The sequence below is a fragment of the Lissotriton vulgaris genome, chromosome 9, assembly GCF_964263255.1.
Source record: "Lissotriton vulgaris chromosome 9, aLisVul1.2, whole genome shotgun sequence".
NCBI classification, from domain to species: domain Eukaryota; kingdom Metazoa; phylum Chordata; class Amphibia; order Caudata; family Salamandridae; genus Lissotriton; species Lissotriton vulgaris.
In genome coordinates this window covers 604,544,349-604,562,234 of record NC_141697.1, presented here as the reverse complement: position 1 = coordinate 604,562,234, position 17,886 = coordinate 604,544,349, and the positions used below count along the sequence as shown (strand labels likewise).

Genomic DNA, 17,886 nt, shown 5'->3' with positions numbered 1-17,886 from the left:
CCTGTGTCCGGTACACAGTTGAAGTCACCACCCCATATTTCCAGAGAATGTGGGTCTTGGAAAAGTGCAGGGTTGAGAGTGTCCAGAAAACCTAGTTGATTGGTATTGGGGCGAACACAGCCACCAGTGTGAGGGGAGCCCCATCAAGGTGTCCTTCCATGAGTACAAATCACCCTCCATCCCCTACCCTGTGAATGGCCACCACATAGGGAACCCCGGGGGCAACCCAGATGAGTACTCCACTAGCATATGATGATGTGGATGTACCATATATTTGTATACTCCATTTTGCACGAACTTTCTGAAATTCAGCTAGTGCTAGGTGTTTCCTGCAACATTGTAAAGTGGATGTGATAACGTTTTGTTAGACCTGGCACCATTGGCGTGGGTCTCCCTTACAGTTTTGCTGTTGCCTCATGTATTTTTGCTGGTGATAGATGCTTTGGGCACTGTGCCACTGCTATTCATTGCCACAGTGCAAGTGCTCCCCATTGTAAATTGATATATTAAATCAGTGGTTCCATGTTTGGCTATTTAGTTTACTTATCAGACCCTAGTACAGTGCATTGAGTGTGCCCAGGGCGTGTAAATCCAAATGCTGCTGGTGGGCCTGCAGCACGGGTTGTGCCCCCCACAGAAGCAGCCTTGTAAAATGTGTCTAAGGTCTGCCATTGCAGAACCTGCGTGCAGTCTGGTACTGTCATGCTGACTGGGCAAGTGCACCCACTTGCCAGTCCCGAAACCTTCTCTTTTCTTCATATCAGTCACCCCTATGGTAGGCCCAAGGGCAGGGTGCATTGTAAGTATAAGGTAGGACAAGCCCTGATGTCTGTGGCATGTCATAATAGTGAATTACAGCCATTTTCGTTTTTCACTATTGCAAGGCTACCTGTTCTCCATAGGCCAGAATGGGCTGTTAGATTATTACATATTTATAATCCTAACTGTCTCAGAGAACATGGTAGAAATTCGAGTTTAGTGTGCCTGAACTCAGAATGATAAAATACATCTTTTAGTAAAGTTCGTTTTAGCATTCTGTGGTTGCAAATACCACTTTTAGAAAGTAGGTATTTGCTTGTCTAACTATCCAAAGCCTGCATCTGCTAAGTTGTGTATTTATTGTCTGGTTTTGTGAGTGACAGGGTTGGGGGATTCCAAGAGACAGGATGAGTCAGCCCAGTGGTGAATAGAGAGACCTGCATCTAGATGGGAGAAGGGGAGTTGCACCTGAACCTTGAATAGGGCTGTGCCTATCTTCCACAATGCTGGCTCCACCTCCTGTGGAGCGGCTGATGTCTCTACCCTGCACACTGAAAGAAGAAAAGGAGTCCTGTAAACAAAGTGCTCCAAGGCTGTACTTGCCTTCCACAATGCTGGCTCCACCTCCTGTGGGGCGTCTGATGTTTCTGCCCTGCACTGTGAAAAGAAAGGAGAAGTCTGGTAAACAGAGTGCTTCAGAACTGGTTTGGACTGGGCAAAGGCCCCTCTCCCCTCAGAGAACAAAGGGTTTTGAAGTATAAATATTGGGACCCTGATCCCATGAAATTAGATCACTTTTGGACTACAAGAAGAAACCTTTACTGAGGAGACGAACCTGAAGAAACTGAGGAGAGATTATTCCTAAGCTGAAGTGCTGCTTAGGGGATTGGCCTGCAGTGGATGCCTTACTGCCAAAGGAAGGAGAAAGGAACTTTGTGTACTTTGCTTTCTACTTGTGAAGGATCTCCAAGGGCTTGGAAAAGAGCTTGTCTCCTGCTGAAGGCTCAGGGACAACAGACTTTAACCCCCAGCTCCCCAGAGTTCTTTTGGAAGTGCCTGCTGCTGTTTTGGGCCTTCTGAGGGGCTGCATGTCGCAAGGAGCTGGAAGCGTGACTCAATGAAAATGGAGCGAGTCGCCGTCGCTGCTGCTGCCGTCGCACTTCTGAACAAGGGTGTCGCCGCTGGAGTTGTCGCACTGCAACGCATTGAGAGAAGCGTGCCACAATGAAGAGGAAGCAGGTTGCAGTCGCTGCTGCCTGCCGTCGCACTTCTGAACAAGGGTGTCGCTGATGGAACTGTCGCATTGCAGCGCATCGAGGAAAGCGCCTCGCAACCCTGAGAAGCCTGCAGCCGTCGGAGCTGCTGCCATCGCATTTCTGAACAAGAATGTCGTTGCTGTAGTTGTCGCATCATGCGGAAGCTTCATGCATTGTGGGAGAAGATTGTCGCAGCTGAAGCTGTTGCTGTCGCACTTCTGAACAAGGGTGTCGCCGCTGCAGTCCATGCATCGAACCGAGAACTTCTCGCATCCCGGGACAAGCGTGCCGCATCTGGAAGATCTTCACGTCTTTATTTCTTTGTACTTGAACTTTGCCATATTTCCCTCACTGCGACATTGCTTGTCGTGGAAGCTCAACGCAACCTAAGGTACATTGACGCAAAGTGTCGCATCTTAAGAACTGAACTTAACTAAGCTAAATCTACCATCTTAAAGTAACAGTATTGTGAATTGTTGTTGTTTATGGTCTTGTGGTAAGCCTATATAAGGTATACTGATTTTTGATATAAAACCTTGTGTGATGTCCATCTGTAGTGTTGTCACTGGGTTACTGTATGTGGTCAAAAATGCTTTACACACTGCCTCTGAGATAAGCCTGTCTGCTCGTGCCAAGCTACCAAGGGGGTGAGCAGGGGTTATTTTAGGAGTGTCATCCCCTAATCCTGACTAGAAGCAAGGGTCCTTATTTGTCACAAGTACCTACCTGTGCCATCTAGAGACCCCCAAATCTAACACGTTTGAGGTAGGAAATGAATGTGGTATCGCTTGACGGGAGTGGCCGTGCCACACAGGTTCCAGGTTAGGATATTACATTGTGGGGTATATCCATCGGTGTAGGTTTCCATTGTTTGTGTTGGAGGTATGCGCTGTTTGTAATCTTCCCATGTGCCCACACCCTAAGCATGTCACGCCCGGCCCCAAGTGACCCCCCTCCGCGCAGCAAATCATACCAGCAACAGGGTGGCATGTCTTCAGTGAAGCAATAAGAACAACAGTAAAATCAAAGAGCCTGAGTGCCCATTTCCCCCTAAGACCAGGAGAATCTGGTGTCCCCGGCCATAAAATCCCAACTTGTAAAAAGTAACTGAGGGAACTAAGTAACAATGAGTATGAGTCCTCTTTGGAGTTCATGTGGCCATGATGCCTCTATTTCCATTGTTTTGCGCTAGCTGAACCCACGTCGTATATTTCAGTGTCTGGCCCACCGCCGTGTTCAACAGAGTTAGAACATGGTCAGGTTGATCTCCCCCCGGTTGGAGTTCAGTTCACTGTCTCAGAAGGGTCTTCACAGTAGGTCATCTGCTGCCCTTGGAGTTAGCTTAGTCAGTGGTCAGTGCTGATGGTTGAGGATCCGGATCTGCCAGAGTCTGTGGCTTGTATGGAGTGTAGGAGGGGGAAGGGTTCATGCTATGTTGTGAGGCCGTTATTGCCACCTGTGCTTGATCTGCGCATGCCTGGCTCTGAGTAGGACAAGAGTGTGCAGTCCTGCATTTCAAGCTTATAGGGCAGGGAATCACCCAGGCTCTGTCCACCCAGGGTGCCGTGGTGCTGCGAGCCAAGCCTTTCACACAAAGCCAGCTCCACACATCCTCAGGTGTTGAGAAGATGTGGGAGGTCTCTCTGTCCATCACTTTGAGCCTCGCTGGGAACAGGAGTGCTGATTTCAGTTCCCGGAGTCGTTGCTTGACTGTCGTGTAGGAGCCTTGTAGTTGCTGTACTTCTGCCATAAGGTCAGGATATGCTACAAGCACATCCCACGTGGCCGCTTACTTTGAAGCAAATGAACATTATGGAATGCTTGCTTTCATATTGCATCCTTATTTTAACATTCCAGGATGACCAACACATTGGTTCTAAATGTGGCGGCCATGCTGTAACTTTAAAGCACCTATAGGCTATGTGCAATACCACTCCAAGATGGATACCCACTGCTATGTTTCATTTCGTCCACTGTGTTTAAATGGCAGGATGTTTTTTTTTACTTTTCATTCTTTCAATTTACATCGCATGTGTTGTTGAGTTTATTAGAGTTTTAGTGTGATTTTGTCAGAGGATGAGCGCAAGAACGAGTTAATTGATAGATGGGTGAATGCTTAACCTCATCAATGACACAAGAGGAATATGCATTTATTGCCAATGCTTGTTGCTTTTTGTTGCAAGAAGGAGATGAGCTGCTTGGACTCCAGTATCACTATAGCTGCACAGCAGTAGCGGCCCGTGTTTGGGACGAGTGTTGAGGCGGGCGGGGGAGTGAGTAGGGGTCATAGAAGTTGAGATGCGAGGGGGGGGCAAATAATTATTTTTTTTTTTTAAACTTACCATCAGCCTGCCGCGTCCCGCGTTGAGCTTCTCTGCTCTGCTGCTTCAGACAGGCACAGGCTCCTGAAGCTGCTCTCGCTTGACAGCAGCTTCAGGATTGGCCTGAGCTCCCTTGATTGGCACTCCAGGACAGACTGAAAGTCTGTGCCTGCTCTCTCAACCCCAGCAATGCAGCTGGGGTTGGAGAGAGGTTCACTGTGCATGATGGGTTGGCCAGCTTGAGACGGCCGGCCAAACCATCATGCGCAGTGACCAGAGTACGCTACCACTCCCCTCCGATCCTTCACACCTCAGGCCCCTCCCCCAAGAATCGACAGGAAAGAAGATATAAAATGACACAAGTGTCTTGTTTTCTTTTCCCGCCTTTTTTTGTGGGGGGCGATGCTGCTCTGCCAAAGCGGAGAAGCCGCCGCTTCTGCACGGTAAAAGACCAGGGTTGAACTTTGCAAAACTTTTGTAGTGTGCAGGAGAACATTATTTGATCATGACCAATGTCTGTTCAAGAGCAGCAACCAGTGAATTTAGTGAAAATGTACATTACATGCAGTGAATTTGTAGAGTGAGATAAAAGGGGCTTTGACCCCAGGGACTTCTTTCTTTATTCTAGGGGTGAGGGGGACACTATACACAAATTCAACTTTAGTGTATTGATATGCCTGGATATATTTAAGAGGCTAGGTCGGGGTTACTTGCTTCTCTACCTCACATATGAGCTAAAAATAATGTGTCCTTAATACAAATATTTAGCTAGAGAGTATTTGCTTTCAAACATTGGAATTATTAAACAACAGGGGGTGGTGATGGACAGAGTTTCTGAATTAAGCAGAATACTCTCACCCAGTCAAGAGATCAGGGCTTAATCCAACACCGTTTTTTAGCTCACTGCACCATCCCAGCTCAGAACCTGGCTATATGCAAATTAGTCTGTCCCTGGCCCAGTGCATCATGGGAACAGGGCAAACCAAACTACCAAGCCAATTCTTTCACTGGGAAGGAAACAAGCTACCGGGGAAAGGTTTCTGGCATTTCAGCCGTCTTCAGCCCAGCTTGCTTGAATCCTGATGGTGCAATGAGCAAGGGACTCACGTCTGAGTATACCCTTCCACGCTTATGGTGGACAAAATTATTAAACAACAGGGGGTGGTGATGGACAGAGTTTCTGAATTAAGCAGAATACTCTCACCCAGTCAAGAGATCAGGGCTTAATCCAACACCGTTTTTTAGCTCACTGCACCATCCCAGCTCAGAACCTGGCTATATGCAAATTAGTCTGTCCCTGGCCCAGTGCATCATGGGAACAGGGCAAACCAAACTACCAAGCCAATTCTTTCACTGGGAAGGAAACAAGCTACCGGGGACCAGTTCCTGGCATTTCAGCCGTCTTCGGCCCAGCTTGCTTGAATCCTGATGGTGCAATGAGCAAGGGACTGACGTCTGAGTATACCCTTCCACGCTTATGGTGGACAAAATTATTAAACAACAGGGGGTGGTGATGGACAGAGTTTCTGAATTAAGCAGAATACTCTCACCCAGTCAAGAGATCAGGGCTTAATCCAACACCGTTTTTTAGCTCCCTGCACCATCCCAGCTCAGAACCTGGCTATATGCAAATTAGTCTGTCCCTGGCCCAGTGCATCATGGGAACAGGGCAAACCAAACTACCAAGCCAATTCTTTCACTGGGAAGGAAACAAGCTACCGGGGACCGGTTTCTGGCATTTCAGCCGTCTTCGGCCCAGCTTGCTTGAATCCTGATGGTGCAATGAGCAAGGGACTCACGTCTGAGTATACCCTTCCACGCTTATGGTGGACAAAATTATTAAACAACAGGGGGTGGTGATGGACAGAGTTTCTGAATTAAGCAGAATACTATCACCCAGTCAAGAGATCAGGGCTTAATCCAACACCGTTTTTTAGCTCACTGCACCATCCCAGCTCAGAACCTGGCTATATGCAAATTAGTCTGTCCCTGGCCCAGTGCATCATGGGAACAGGGCAAACCAAACTACCAAGCCAATTCTTTCACTGGGAAGGAAACAAGCTACCGGGTCCTCGGATGCTTGATTCCGTTCTGGGAAGGACATGGCTTTTGTAGTTCGGACTGGACTGTTCCCATGGGGCACAGGGTCAGAGCTGATTTGCATATCGCCATTGTCTAACCCAGGGTGGTGTGGAGTGCAAAAAAACGATGGATTTGGGCCCAGATCTTTTGACTGGGATGAATGTGTGACATTGATCCACATTCGGTCCATCACCTGTTTTGTTTGCAATTGCCGCCATAAGTGCGCTGGGGATGCTCAGACGTGGGTCCCAGGCACTCCACACCACTGGAGTCAAGCTAGCCGGGCTGATGAGAGGTGTTACCTCGAAACCGGTCCGGTCCTCGGATGCTTGATTCCGTTCTGGGAAGGACATGGCTTTTGTAGTTCGGACTGGACTGTTCCCATGGGGCACAGGGTCAGAGCTGATTTGCATATCGCCATTGTCTAACCCAGGGTGGTGTGGAGTGCAAAAAAACGATGGATTTGGGCCCAGATCTTTTGACTTGGATGAATGTGTGACATTGATCCACATTCGGTCCATCACCTGTTTTGTTTGCAATTGCCGCCATAAGTGCGCTGGGGATGCTCAGACGTGGGTCCCAGGCACTCCACACCACTGGAGTCAAGCTAGCCGGGCTGATGAGAGGTGTTACCTCGAAACCGGTCCGGTCCTCGGATGCTTGATTCCGTTCTGGGAAGGACATGGCTTTTGTAGTTCGGACTGGACTGTTCCCATGGGGCACAGGGTCAGAGCTGATTTGCATATCGCCATTGTCTAACCCAGGGTGGTGTGGAGTGCAAAAAAACGATGGATTTGGGCCCAGATCTTTTGACTGGGATAAATGTGTGACATTGATCCACATTCGGTCCATCACCTGTTTTGTTTGCAATTGCCGCCATAAGTGCGCTGGGGATGCTCAGACGTGGGTCCCAGGCACTCCACACCACTGGAGTCAAGCTAGCCGGGCTGATGAGAGGTGTTACCTCGAAACCGGTTCGGTCCTCGGATGCTTGATTCCGTTCTGGGAAGGACATGGCTTTTGTAGTTCGGACTGGACTGTTCCCATGGGGCACAGGGTCAGAGCTGATTTGCATATCGCCATTGTCTAACCCAGGGTGGTGTGGAGTGCAAAAAAACGATGGATTTGGGCCCAGATCTTTTGACTGGGATGAATGTGTGACATTGATCCACATTCGGTCCATCACCTGTTTTGTTTGCAATTGCCGCCATAAGTGCGCTGGGGATGCTCAGACGTGGGTCCCAGGCACTCCACACCACTGGAGTCAAGCTAGCCGGGCTGATGAGAGGTGTTACCTCGAAACCGGTCCGGTCCTCGGATGCTTGATTCCGTTCTGGGAAGGACATGGCTTTTGTAGTTCGGACTGGACTGTTCCCATGGGGCACAGGGTCAGAGCTGATTTGCATATCGCCATTGTCTAACCCAGGGTGGTGTGGAGTGCAAAAAAACGATGGATTTGGGCCCAGATCTTTTGACTGGGATGAATGTGTGACATTGATCCACATTCGGTCCATCACCTGTTTTGTTTGCAATTGCCGCTATAAGTGCGCTGGGGATGCTCAGACGTGGGTCCCAGGCACTCCACACCACTGGAGTCAAGCTAGCCGGGCTGATGAGAGGTGTTACCTCGAAACCGGTCCAGTCCTCGGATGCTTGATTCCGTTCTGGGAAGGACATGGCTTTTGTAGTTCGGACTGGACTGTTCCCATGGGGCACAGGGTCAGAGCTGATTTGCATATCGCCATTGTCTAACCCAGGGTGGTGTGGAGTGCAAATAAACGATGGATTTGGGCCCAGATCTTTTGACTGGGATGAATGTGTGACATTGATCCACATTCGGTCCATCACCTGTTTTGTTTGCAATTGCCGCCATAAGTGCGCTGGGGATGCTCAGACGTGGGTCCCAGGCACTCCACACCACTGGAGTCAAGCTAGCCGGGCTGATGAGAGGTGTTACCTCGAAACCGGTCCGGTCCTCGGATGCTTGATTCCGTTCTGGGAAGGACCTGGCTTTTGTAGTTCGGACTGGACTGTTCCCATGGGGCACAGGGTCAGAGCTGATTTGCATATCGCCATTGTCTAACCCAGGGTGGTGTGGAGTGCAAAAAAACGATGGATTTGGGCCCAGATCTTTTGACTGGGATGAATGTGTGACATTGATCCACATTCGGTCCATCACCTGTTTTGTTTGCAATTGCCGCCATAAGTGCGCTGGGGATGCTCAGACGTGGGTCCCAGGCACTCCACACCACTGGAGTCAAGCTAGCCGGGCTGATGAGAGGTGTTACCTCGAAACCGGTCCGGTCCTCGGATGCTTGATTCCGTTCTGGGAAGGACATGGCTTTTGTAGTTCGGACTGGACTGTTCCCATGGGGCACAGGGTCAGAGCTGATTTGCATATCGCCATTGTCTAACCCAGGGTGGTGTGGAGTGCAAAAAAACGATGGATTTGGGCCCAGATCTTTTGACTGGGATGAATGTGTGACATTGATCCACATTCGGTCCATCACCTGTTTTGTTTGCAATTGCCGCCATAAGTGCGCTGGGGATGCTCAGACGTGGGTCCCAGGCACTCCACACCACTGGAGTCAAGCTAGCCGGGCTGATGAGAGGTGTTACCTCGAAACCGGTCCGGTCCTCGGATGCTTGATTCCGTTCTGGGAAGAACATGGTTTTTGTAGTTCGGACTGGACTGTTCCCATGGGGCACAGGGTCAGAGCTGATTTGCATATCGCCATTGTCTAACCCAGGGTGGTGTGGAGTGCAAAAAAACGATGGATTTGGGCCCAGATCTTTTGACTGGGATGAATGTGTGACATTGATCCACATTCGGTCCATCACCTGTTTTGTTTGCAATTGCCGCTATAAGTGCGCTGGGGATGCTCAGACGTGGGTCCCAGGCACTCCACACCACTGGAGTCAAGATAGCCGGGCTGATGAGAGGTGTTACCTCGAAACCGGTCCAGTCCTCGGATGCTTGATTCCGTTCTGGGAAGGACATGGCTTTTGTAGTTCGGACTGGACTGTTCCCATGGGGCACAGGGTCAGAGCTGATTTGCATATCGCCATTGTCTAACCCAGGGTGGTGTGGAGTGCAAAAAAACGATGGATTTGGGCCCAGATCTTTTGACTGGGATGAATGTGTGACATTGATCCACATTCGGTCCATCACCTGTTTTGTTTGCAATTGCCGCCATAAGTGCGCTGGGGATGCTCAGACGTGGGTCCCAGGCACTCCACACCACTGGAGTCAAGCTAGCCGGGCTGATGAGAGGTGTTACCTCGAAACCGGTCCGGTCCTCGGATGCTTGATTCCGTTCTGGGAAGGACATGGCTTTTGTAGTTCGGACTGGACTGTTCCCATGGGGCACAGGGTCAGAGCTGATTTGCATATCGCCATTGTCTAACCCAGGGTGGTGTGGAGTGCAAAAAAACGATGGATTTGGGCCCAGATCTTTTGACTGGGATGAATGTGTGACATTGATCCACATTCGGTCCATCACCTGTTTTGTTTGCAATTGCCGCCATAAGTGCGCTGGGGATGCTCAGACGTGGATCCCAGGCACTCCACACCACTGGAGTCAAGCTAGCCGGGCTGATGAGAGGTGTTACCTCGAAACCGGTCCGGTCCTCGGATGCTTGATTCCGTTCTGGGAAGGACATGGCTTTTGTAGTTCGAACTGGACTGTTCCCATGGGGCACAGGGTCAGAGCTGATTTGCATATCGCCATTGTCTAACCCAGGGTGGTGTGGAGTGCAAAAAAACGATGGATTTGGGCCCAGATCTTTTGACTGGGATGAATGTGTGACATTGATCCACATTCGGTCCATCACCTGTTTTGTTTGCAATTGCCGCCATAAGTGCGCTGGGGATGCTCAGACGTGGGTCCCAGGCACTCCACACCACTGGAGTCAAGCTAGCCGGGCTGATGAGAGGTTTTACCTCGAAACCGGTCCGGTCCTCGGATGCTTGATTCTGTTCTGGGAAGGACATGGCTTTTGTAGTTCGGACTGGACTGTTCCCATGGGGCACAGGGTCAGAGCTGATTTGCATATCGCCATTGTCTAACCCAGGGTGGTGTGGAGTGCGAAAAAACGATGGATTTGGGCCCAGATCTTTTGACTGGGATGAATGTGTGACATTGATCCACATTCGGTCCATCACCTGTTTTGTTTGCAATTGCCGCCATAAGTGCGCTGGGGATGCTCAGACGTGGGTCCCAGGCACTCCACACCACTGGAGTCAAGCTAGCCGGGCTGATGAGAGGTGTTACCTCGAAACCGGTCCGGTCCTCGGATGCTTGATTCCGTTCTGGGAAGGACATGGCTTTTGTAGTTCGGACTGGACTGTTCCCATGGGGCACAGGGTCAGAGCTGATTTGCATATCGCCATTGTCTAACCCAGGGTGGTGTGGAGTGCAAAAAAACGATGGATTTGGGCCCAGATCTTTTGACTGGGATGAATGTGTGACATTGATCCACATTCGGTCCATCACCTGTTTTGTTTGCAATTGCCGCCATAAGTGCGCTGGGGATGCTCAGACGTGGGTCCCAGGCACTCCACACCACTGGAGTCAAGCTAGCCGGGCTTATGAGAGGTGTTACCTCGAAACCGGTCCGGTCCTCGGATGCTTGATTCCGTTCTGGGAAGGACATGGCTTTTGTAGTTCGGACTGAACTGTTCCCATGGGGCACAGGGTCAGAGCTGATTTGCATATCCGCATTGTCTAACCCAGGGTGGTGTGGAGTGCAAAAAAACGATGGATTTGGGCCCAGATCTTTTGACTGGGATGAATGTGTGACATTGATCCACATTCGGTCCATCACCTGTTTTGTTTGCAATTGCCGCCATAAGTGCGCTGGGGATGCTCAGACGTGGGTCCCAGGCACTCCACACCACTGGAGTCAAGCTAGCCGGGCTGATGAGAGGTGTTACCTCGAAACCGGTCCGGTCCTCGGATGCTTGATTCCGTTCTGGGAAGGACATGGCTTTTATAGTTCGGACTGGACTCTTCCCATGGGGCACAGGGTCAGAGCTGATTTGCATATCGCCATTGTCTAACCCAGGGTGGTGTGGAGTGCAAAAAAACGATGGATTTGGGCCCAGATCTTTTGACTGGGATGAATGTGTGACATTGATCCACATTCGGTCCATCACCTGTTTTGTTTGCAATTGCCGCCATAAGTGCGCTGGGGATGCTCAGACGTGGGTCCCAGGCACTCCACACCACTGGAGTCAAGCTAGCCGGGCTGATGAGAGGTGTTACCTCGAAACCGGTCCGGTCCTCGGATGCTTGATTCCGTTCTGGGAAGGACATGGCTTTTGTAGTTCGGACTGGACTGTTCCCATGGGGCACAGGGTCAGAGCTGATTTGCATATCGCCATTGTCTAACCCAGGGTGGTGTGGAGTGCAAAAAAACGATGGATTTGGGCCCAGATCTTTTGACTGGGATGAATGTGTGACATTGATCCACATTCGGTCCATCACCTGTTTTGTTTGCAATTGCCGCCATAAGTGTGCTGGGGATGCTCAGACGTGGGTCCCAGGCACTCCACACCACTGGAGTCAAGCTAGCCGGGCTGATGAGAGGTGTTACCTCGAAACCGGTCCGGTCCTCGGATGCTTGATTCCGTTCTGGGAAGGACATGGCTTTTGTAGTTCGGACTGGACTGTTCCCATGGGGCACAGGGTCAGAGCTGATTTGCATATCGCCATTGTCTAACCCAGGGTGGTGTGGAGTGCAAAAAAACAATGGATTTGGGCCCAGATCTTTTGACTGGGATGAATGTGTGACATTGATCCACATTCGGTCCATCACCTGTTTTGTTTGCAATTGCCGCCATAAGTGCGCTGGGGATGCTCAGACGTGGGTCCCAGGCACTCCACACCACTGGAGTCAAGCTAGCCGGGCTGATGAGAGGTGTTACCTCGAAACCGGTCCGGTCCTCGGATGCTTGATTCCGTTCTGGGAAGGACATGGCTTTTGTAGTTCGGACTGGACTGTTCCCATGGGGCACAGGGTCAGAACTGATTTGCATATCGCCATTGTCTAACCCAGGGTGGTGTGGAGTGCAAAAAAACGATGGATTTGGGCCCAGATCTTTTGACTGGGATGAATGTGTGACATTGATCCACATTCGGTCCATCACCTGTTTTGTTTGCAATTGCCGCCATAAGTGCGCTGGGGATGCTCAGACGTGGGTCCAAGGCACTCCACACCACTGGAGTCAAGCTAGCCGGGCTGATGAGAGGTGTTACCTCGAAACCGGTCCGGTCCTCGGATGCTTGATTCCGTTCTGGGAAGAACATGGTTTTTGTAGTTCGGACTGGACTGTTCCCATGGGGCACAGGGTCAGAGCTGATTTGCATATCGCCATTGTCTAACCCAGGGTGGTGTGGAGTGCAAAAAAACGATGGATTTGGGCCCAGATCTTTTGACTGGGATGAATGTGTGACATTGATCCACATTCGGTCCATCACCTGTTTTGTTTGCAATTGCCGCTATAAGTGCGCTGGGGATGCTCAGACGTGGGTCCCAGGCACTCCACACCACTGGAGTCAAGATAGCCGGGCTGATGAGAGGTGTTACCTCGAAACCGGTCCAGTCCTCGGATGCTTGATTCCGTTCTGGGAAGGACATGGCTTTTGTAGTTCGGACTGGACTGTTCCCATGGGGCACAGGGTCAGAGCTGATTTGCATATCGCCATTGTCTAACCCAGGGTGGTGTGGAGTGCAAAAAAACGATGGATTTGGGCCCAGATCTTTTGACTGGGATGAATGTGTGACATTGATCCACATTCGGTCCATCACCTGTTTTGTTTGCAATTGCCGCCATAAGTGCGCTGGGGATGCTCAGACGTGGGTCCCAGGCACTCCACACCACTGGAGTCAAGCTAGCCGGGCTGATGAGAGGTGTTACCTCGAAACCGGTCCGGTCCTCGGATGCTTGATTCCGTTCTGGGAAGGACATGGCTTTTGTAGTTCGGACTGGACTGTTCCCATGGGGCACAGGGTCAGAGCTGATTTGCATATCGCCATTGTCTAACCCAGGGTGGTGTGGAGTGCAAAAAAACGATGGATTTGGGCCCAGATCTTTTGACTGGGATGAATGTGTGACATTGATCCACATTCGGTCCATCACCTGTTTTGTTTGCAATTGCCGCCATAAGTGCGCTGGGGATGCTCAGACGTGGATCCCAGGCACTCCACACCACTGGAGTCAAGCTAGCCGGGCTGATGAGAGGTGTTACCTCGAAACCGGTCCGGTCCTCGGATGCTTGATTCCGTTCTGGGAAGGACATGGCTTTTGTAGTTCGAACTGGACTGTTCCCATGGGGCACAGGGTCAGAGCTGATTTGCATATCGCCATTGTCTAACCCAGGGTGGTGTGGAGTGCAAAAAAACGATGGATTTGGGCCCAGATCTTTTGACTGGGATGAATGTGTGACATTGATCCACATTCGGTCCATCACCTGTTTTGTTTGCAATTGCCGCCATAAGTGCGCTGGGGATGCTCAGACGTGGGTCCCAGGCACTCCACACCACTGGAGTCAAGCTAGCCGGGCTGATGAGAGGTTTTACCTCGAAACCGGTCCGGTCCTCGGATGCTTGATTCTGTTCTGGGAAGGACATGGCTTTTGTAGTTCGGACTGGACTGTTCCCATGGGGCACAGGGTCAGAGCTGATTTGCATATCGCCATTGTCTAACCCAGGGTGGTGTGGAGTGCGAAAAAACGATGGATTTGGGCCCAGATCTTTTGACTGGGATGAATGTGTGACATTGATCCACATTCGGTCCATCACCTGTTTTGTTTGCAATTGCCGCCATAAGTGCGCTGGGGATGCTCAGACGTGGGTCCCAGGCACTCCACACCACTGGAGTCAAGCTAGCCGGGCTGATGAGAGGTGTTACCTCGAAACCGGTCCGGTCCTCGGATGCTTGATTCCGTTCTGGGAAGGACATGGCTTTTGTAGTTCGGACTGGACTGTTCCCATGGGGCACAGGGTCAGAGCTGATTTGCATATCGCCATTGTCTAACCCAGGGTGGTGTGGAGTGCAAAAAAACGATGGATTTGGGCCCAGATCTTTTGACTGGGATGAATGTGTGACATTGATCCACATTCGGTCCATCACCTGTTTTGTTTGCAATTGCCGCCATAAGTGCGCTGGGGATGCTCAGACGTGGGTCCCAGGCACTCCACACCACTGGAGTCAAGCTAGCCGGGCTTATGAGAGGTGTTACCTCGAAACCGGTCCGGTCCTCGGATGCTTGATTCCGTTCTGGGAAGGACATGGCTTTTGTAGTTCGGACTGAACTGTTCCCATGGGGCACAGGGTCAGAGCTGATTTGCATATCCGCATTGTCTAACCCAGGGTGGTGTGGAGTGCAAAAAAACGATGGATTTGGGCCCAGATCTTTTGACTGGGATGAATGTGTGACATTGATCCACATTCGGTCCATCACCTGTTTTGTTTGCAATTGCCGCCATAAGTGCGCTGGGGATGCTCAGACGTGGGTCCCAGGCACTCCACACCACTGGAGTCAAGCTAGCCGGGCTGATGAGAGGTGTTACCTCGAAACCGGTCCGGTCCTCGGATGCTTGATTCCGTTCTGGGAAGGACATGGCTTTTATAGTTCGGACTGGACTCTTCCCATGGGGCACAGGGTCAGAGCTGATTTGCATATCGCCATTGTCTAACCCAGGGTGGTGTGGAGTGCAAAAAAACGATGGATTTGGGCCCAGATCTTTTGACTGGGATGAATGTGTGACATTGATCCACATTCGGTCCATCACCTGTTTTGTTTGCAATTGCCGCCATAAGTGCGCTGGGGATGCTCAGACGTGGGTCCCAGGCACTCCACACCACTGGAGTCAAGCTAGCCGGGCTGATGAGAGGTGTTACCTCGAAACCGGTCCGGTCCTCGGATGCTTGATTCCGTTCTGGGAAGGACATGGCTTTTGTAGTTCGGACTGGACTGTTCCCATGGGGCACAGGGTCAGAGCTGATTTGCATATCGCCATTGTCTAACCCAGGGTGGTGTGGAGTGCAAAAAAACGATGGATTTGGGCCCAGATCTTTTGACTGGGATGAATGTGTGACATTGATCCACATTCGGTCCATCACCTGTTTTGTTTGCAATTGCCGCCATAAGTGTGCTGGGGATGCTCAGACGTGGGTCCCAGGCACTCCACACCACTGGAGTCAAGCTAGCCGGGCTGATGAGAGGTGTTACCTCGAAACCGGTCCGGTCCTCGGATGCTTGATTCCGTTCTGGGAAGGACATGGCTTTTGTAGTTCGGACTGGACTGTTCCCATGGGGCACAGGGTCAGAGCTGATTTGCATATCGCCATTGTCTAACCCAGGGTGGTGTGGAGTGCAAAAAAACAATGGATTTGGGCCCAGATCTTTTGACTGGGATGAATGTGTGACATTGATCCACATTCGGTCCATCACCTGTTTTGTTTGCAATTGCCGCCATAAGTGCGCTGGGGATGCTCAGACGTGGGTCCCAGGCACTCCACACCACTGGAGTCAAGCTAGCCGGGCTGATGAGAGGTGTTACCTCGAAACCGGTCCGGTCCTCGGATGCTTGATTCCGTTCTGGGAAGGACATGGCTTTTGTAGTTCGGACTGGACTGTTCCCATGGGGCACAGGGTCAGAACTGATTTGCATATCGCCATTGTCTAACCCAGGGTGGTGTGGAGTGCAAAAAAACGATGGATTTGGGCCCAGATCTTTTGACTGGGATGAATGTGTGACATTGATCCACATTCGGTCCATCACCTGTTTTGTTTGCAATTGCCGCCATAAGTGCGCTGGGGATGCTCAGACGTGGGTCCAAGGCACTCCACACCACTGGAGTCAAGCTAGCCGGGCTGATGAGAGGTGTTACCTCGAAACCGGTCCGGTCCTCGGATGCTTGATTCCGTTCTGGGAAGGACATGGCTTTTGTAGTTCGGACTGGACTGTTCCCATGGGGCACAGGGTCAGAGCTGATTTGCATATCGCCATTGTCTAACCCAGGGTGGTGTGGAGTGCAAAAAAACGATGGATTTGGGCCCAGATCTTTTGACTGGGATGAATGTGTGACATTGATCCACATTCGGTCCATCACCTATTTTGTTTGCAATTGCCGCCATAAGTGCGCTGGGGATGCTCAGACGTGGGTCCCAGGCCCTCCACACCACTGGAGTCAAGCTAGCCGGGCTGATGAGAGGTGTTACCTTGAAACCAGTCCGGTCCTCGGATGCTTGATTCCGTTCTGGGAAGGACATGGCTTTTGTAGTTCGGACTGGACTGTTCCCATGGGGCACAGGGTCAGAGCTGATTTGCATATCGCCATTGTCTAACCCAGGGTGGTGTGGAGTGCAAAAAAACGATGGATTTGGGCCCAGATCTTTTGACTGGGATGAATGTGTGACATTGATCCACATTCGGTCCATCACCTGTTTTGTTTGCAATTGCCGCCATAAGTGCGCTGGGGATGCTCAGACGTGGGTCCCAGGCACTCCACACCACTGGAGTCAAGCTAGCCGGGCTGATGAGAGGTGTTACCTCGAAACCGGTCCGGTCCTCAAATGCTTGATTCCGTTCTGGGAAGGACATGGCTTTTGTAGTTCGGACTGGACTGTTCCCATGGGGCACAGGGTCAGAGCTGATTTGCATATCGCCATTGTCTAACCCAGGGTGGTGTGGAGTGCAAAAAAACGATGGATTTGGGCCCAGATCTTTTGACTGGGATGAATGTGTGACATTGATCCACATTCGGTCCATCACCTGTTTTGTTTGCAATTGCCGCCATAAGTGCGCTGGGGATGCTCAGACGTATGTCCCAGGCACTCCACACCACTGGAGTCAAGCTAGCCGGGCTGATGAGAGGTGTTACCTCGAAACCGGTCCGGTCCTCGGATGCTTGATTCCGTTCTGGGAAGGACATGGCTTTTGTAGTTCGGACTGGACTGTTCCCATGGGGCACAGGGTCAGAGCTGATTTGCATATCGCCATTGTCTAACCCAGGGTGGTGTGGAGTGCAAAAAAACGATGGATTTGGGCCCAGATCTTTTGACTGGGATGAATGTGTGACATTGATCCACATTCGGTCCATCACCTGTTTTGTTTGCAATTGCCGCCATAAGTGCGCTGGGGATGCTCAGACGTGGGTCCCAGGCACTCCACACCACTGGAGTCAAGCTAGCCGGGCTGATGAGAGGTGTTACCTCGAAACCGGTCCGGTCCTCGGATGCTTGATTCCGTTCTGGGAAGGACATGGCTTTTGTAGTTCGGACTGGACTGTTCCCATGGGGCACAGGGTCAGAGCTGATTTGCATATCGCCATTGTCTAACCCAGGGTGGTGTGGAGTGCAAAAAAACGATGGATTTGGGCCCAGATCTTTTGACTGGGATGAATGTGTGACATTGATCCACATTCGGTCCATCCCCTGTTTTGTTTGCAATTGCCG

The 17,886-nt window shown here is 51.0% G+C and overlaps 1 protein-coding gene across 5 annotated transcripts in view; it reads left to right on the top strand.

Annotated features, from left to right (window-relative positions):
- LTBP4 (latent transforming growth factor beta binding protein 4) overlaps positions 1-17,886 on the top strand; it is a 1,439,220-nt gene that overhangs the window by 300,480 nt on the left and 1,120,854 nt on the right. The gene's annotated exons all lie outside the window — the stretch shown is intronic.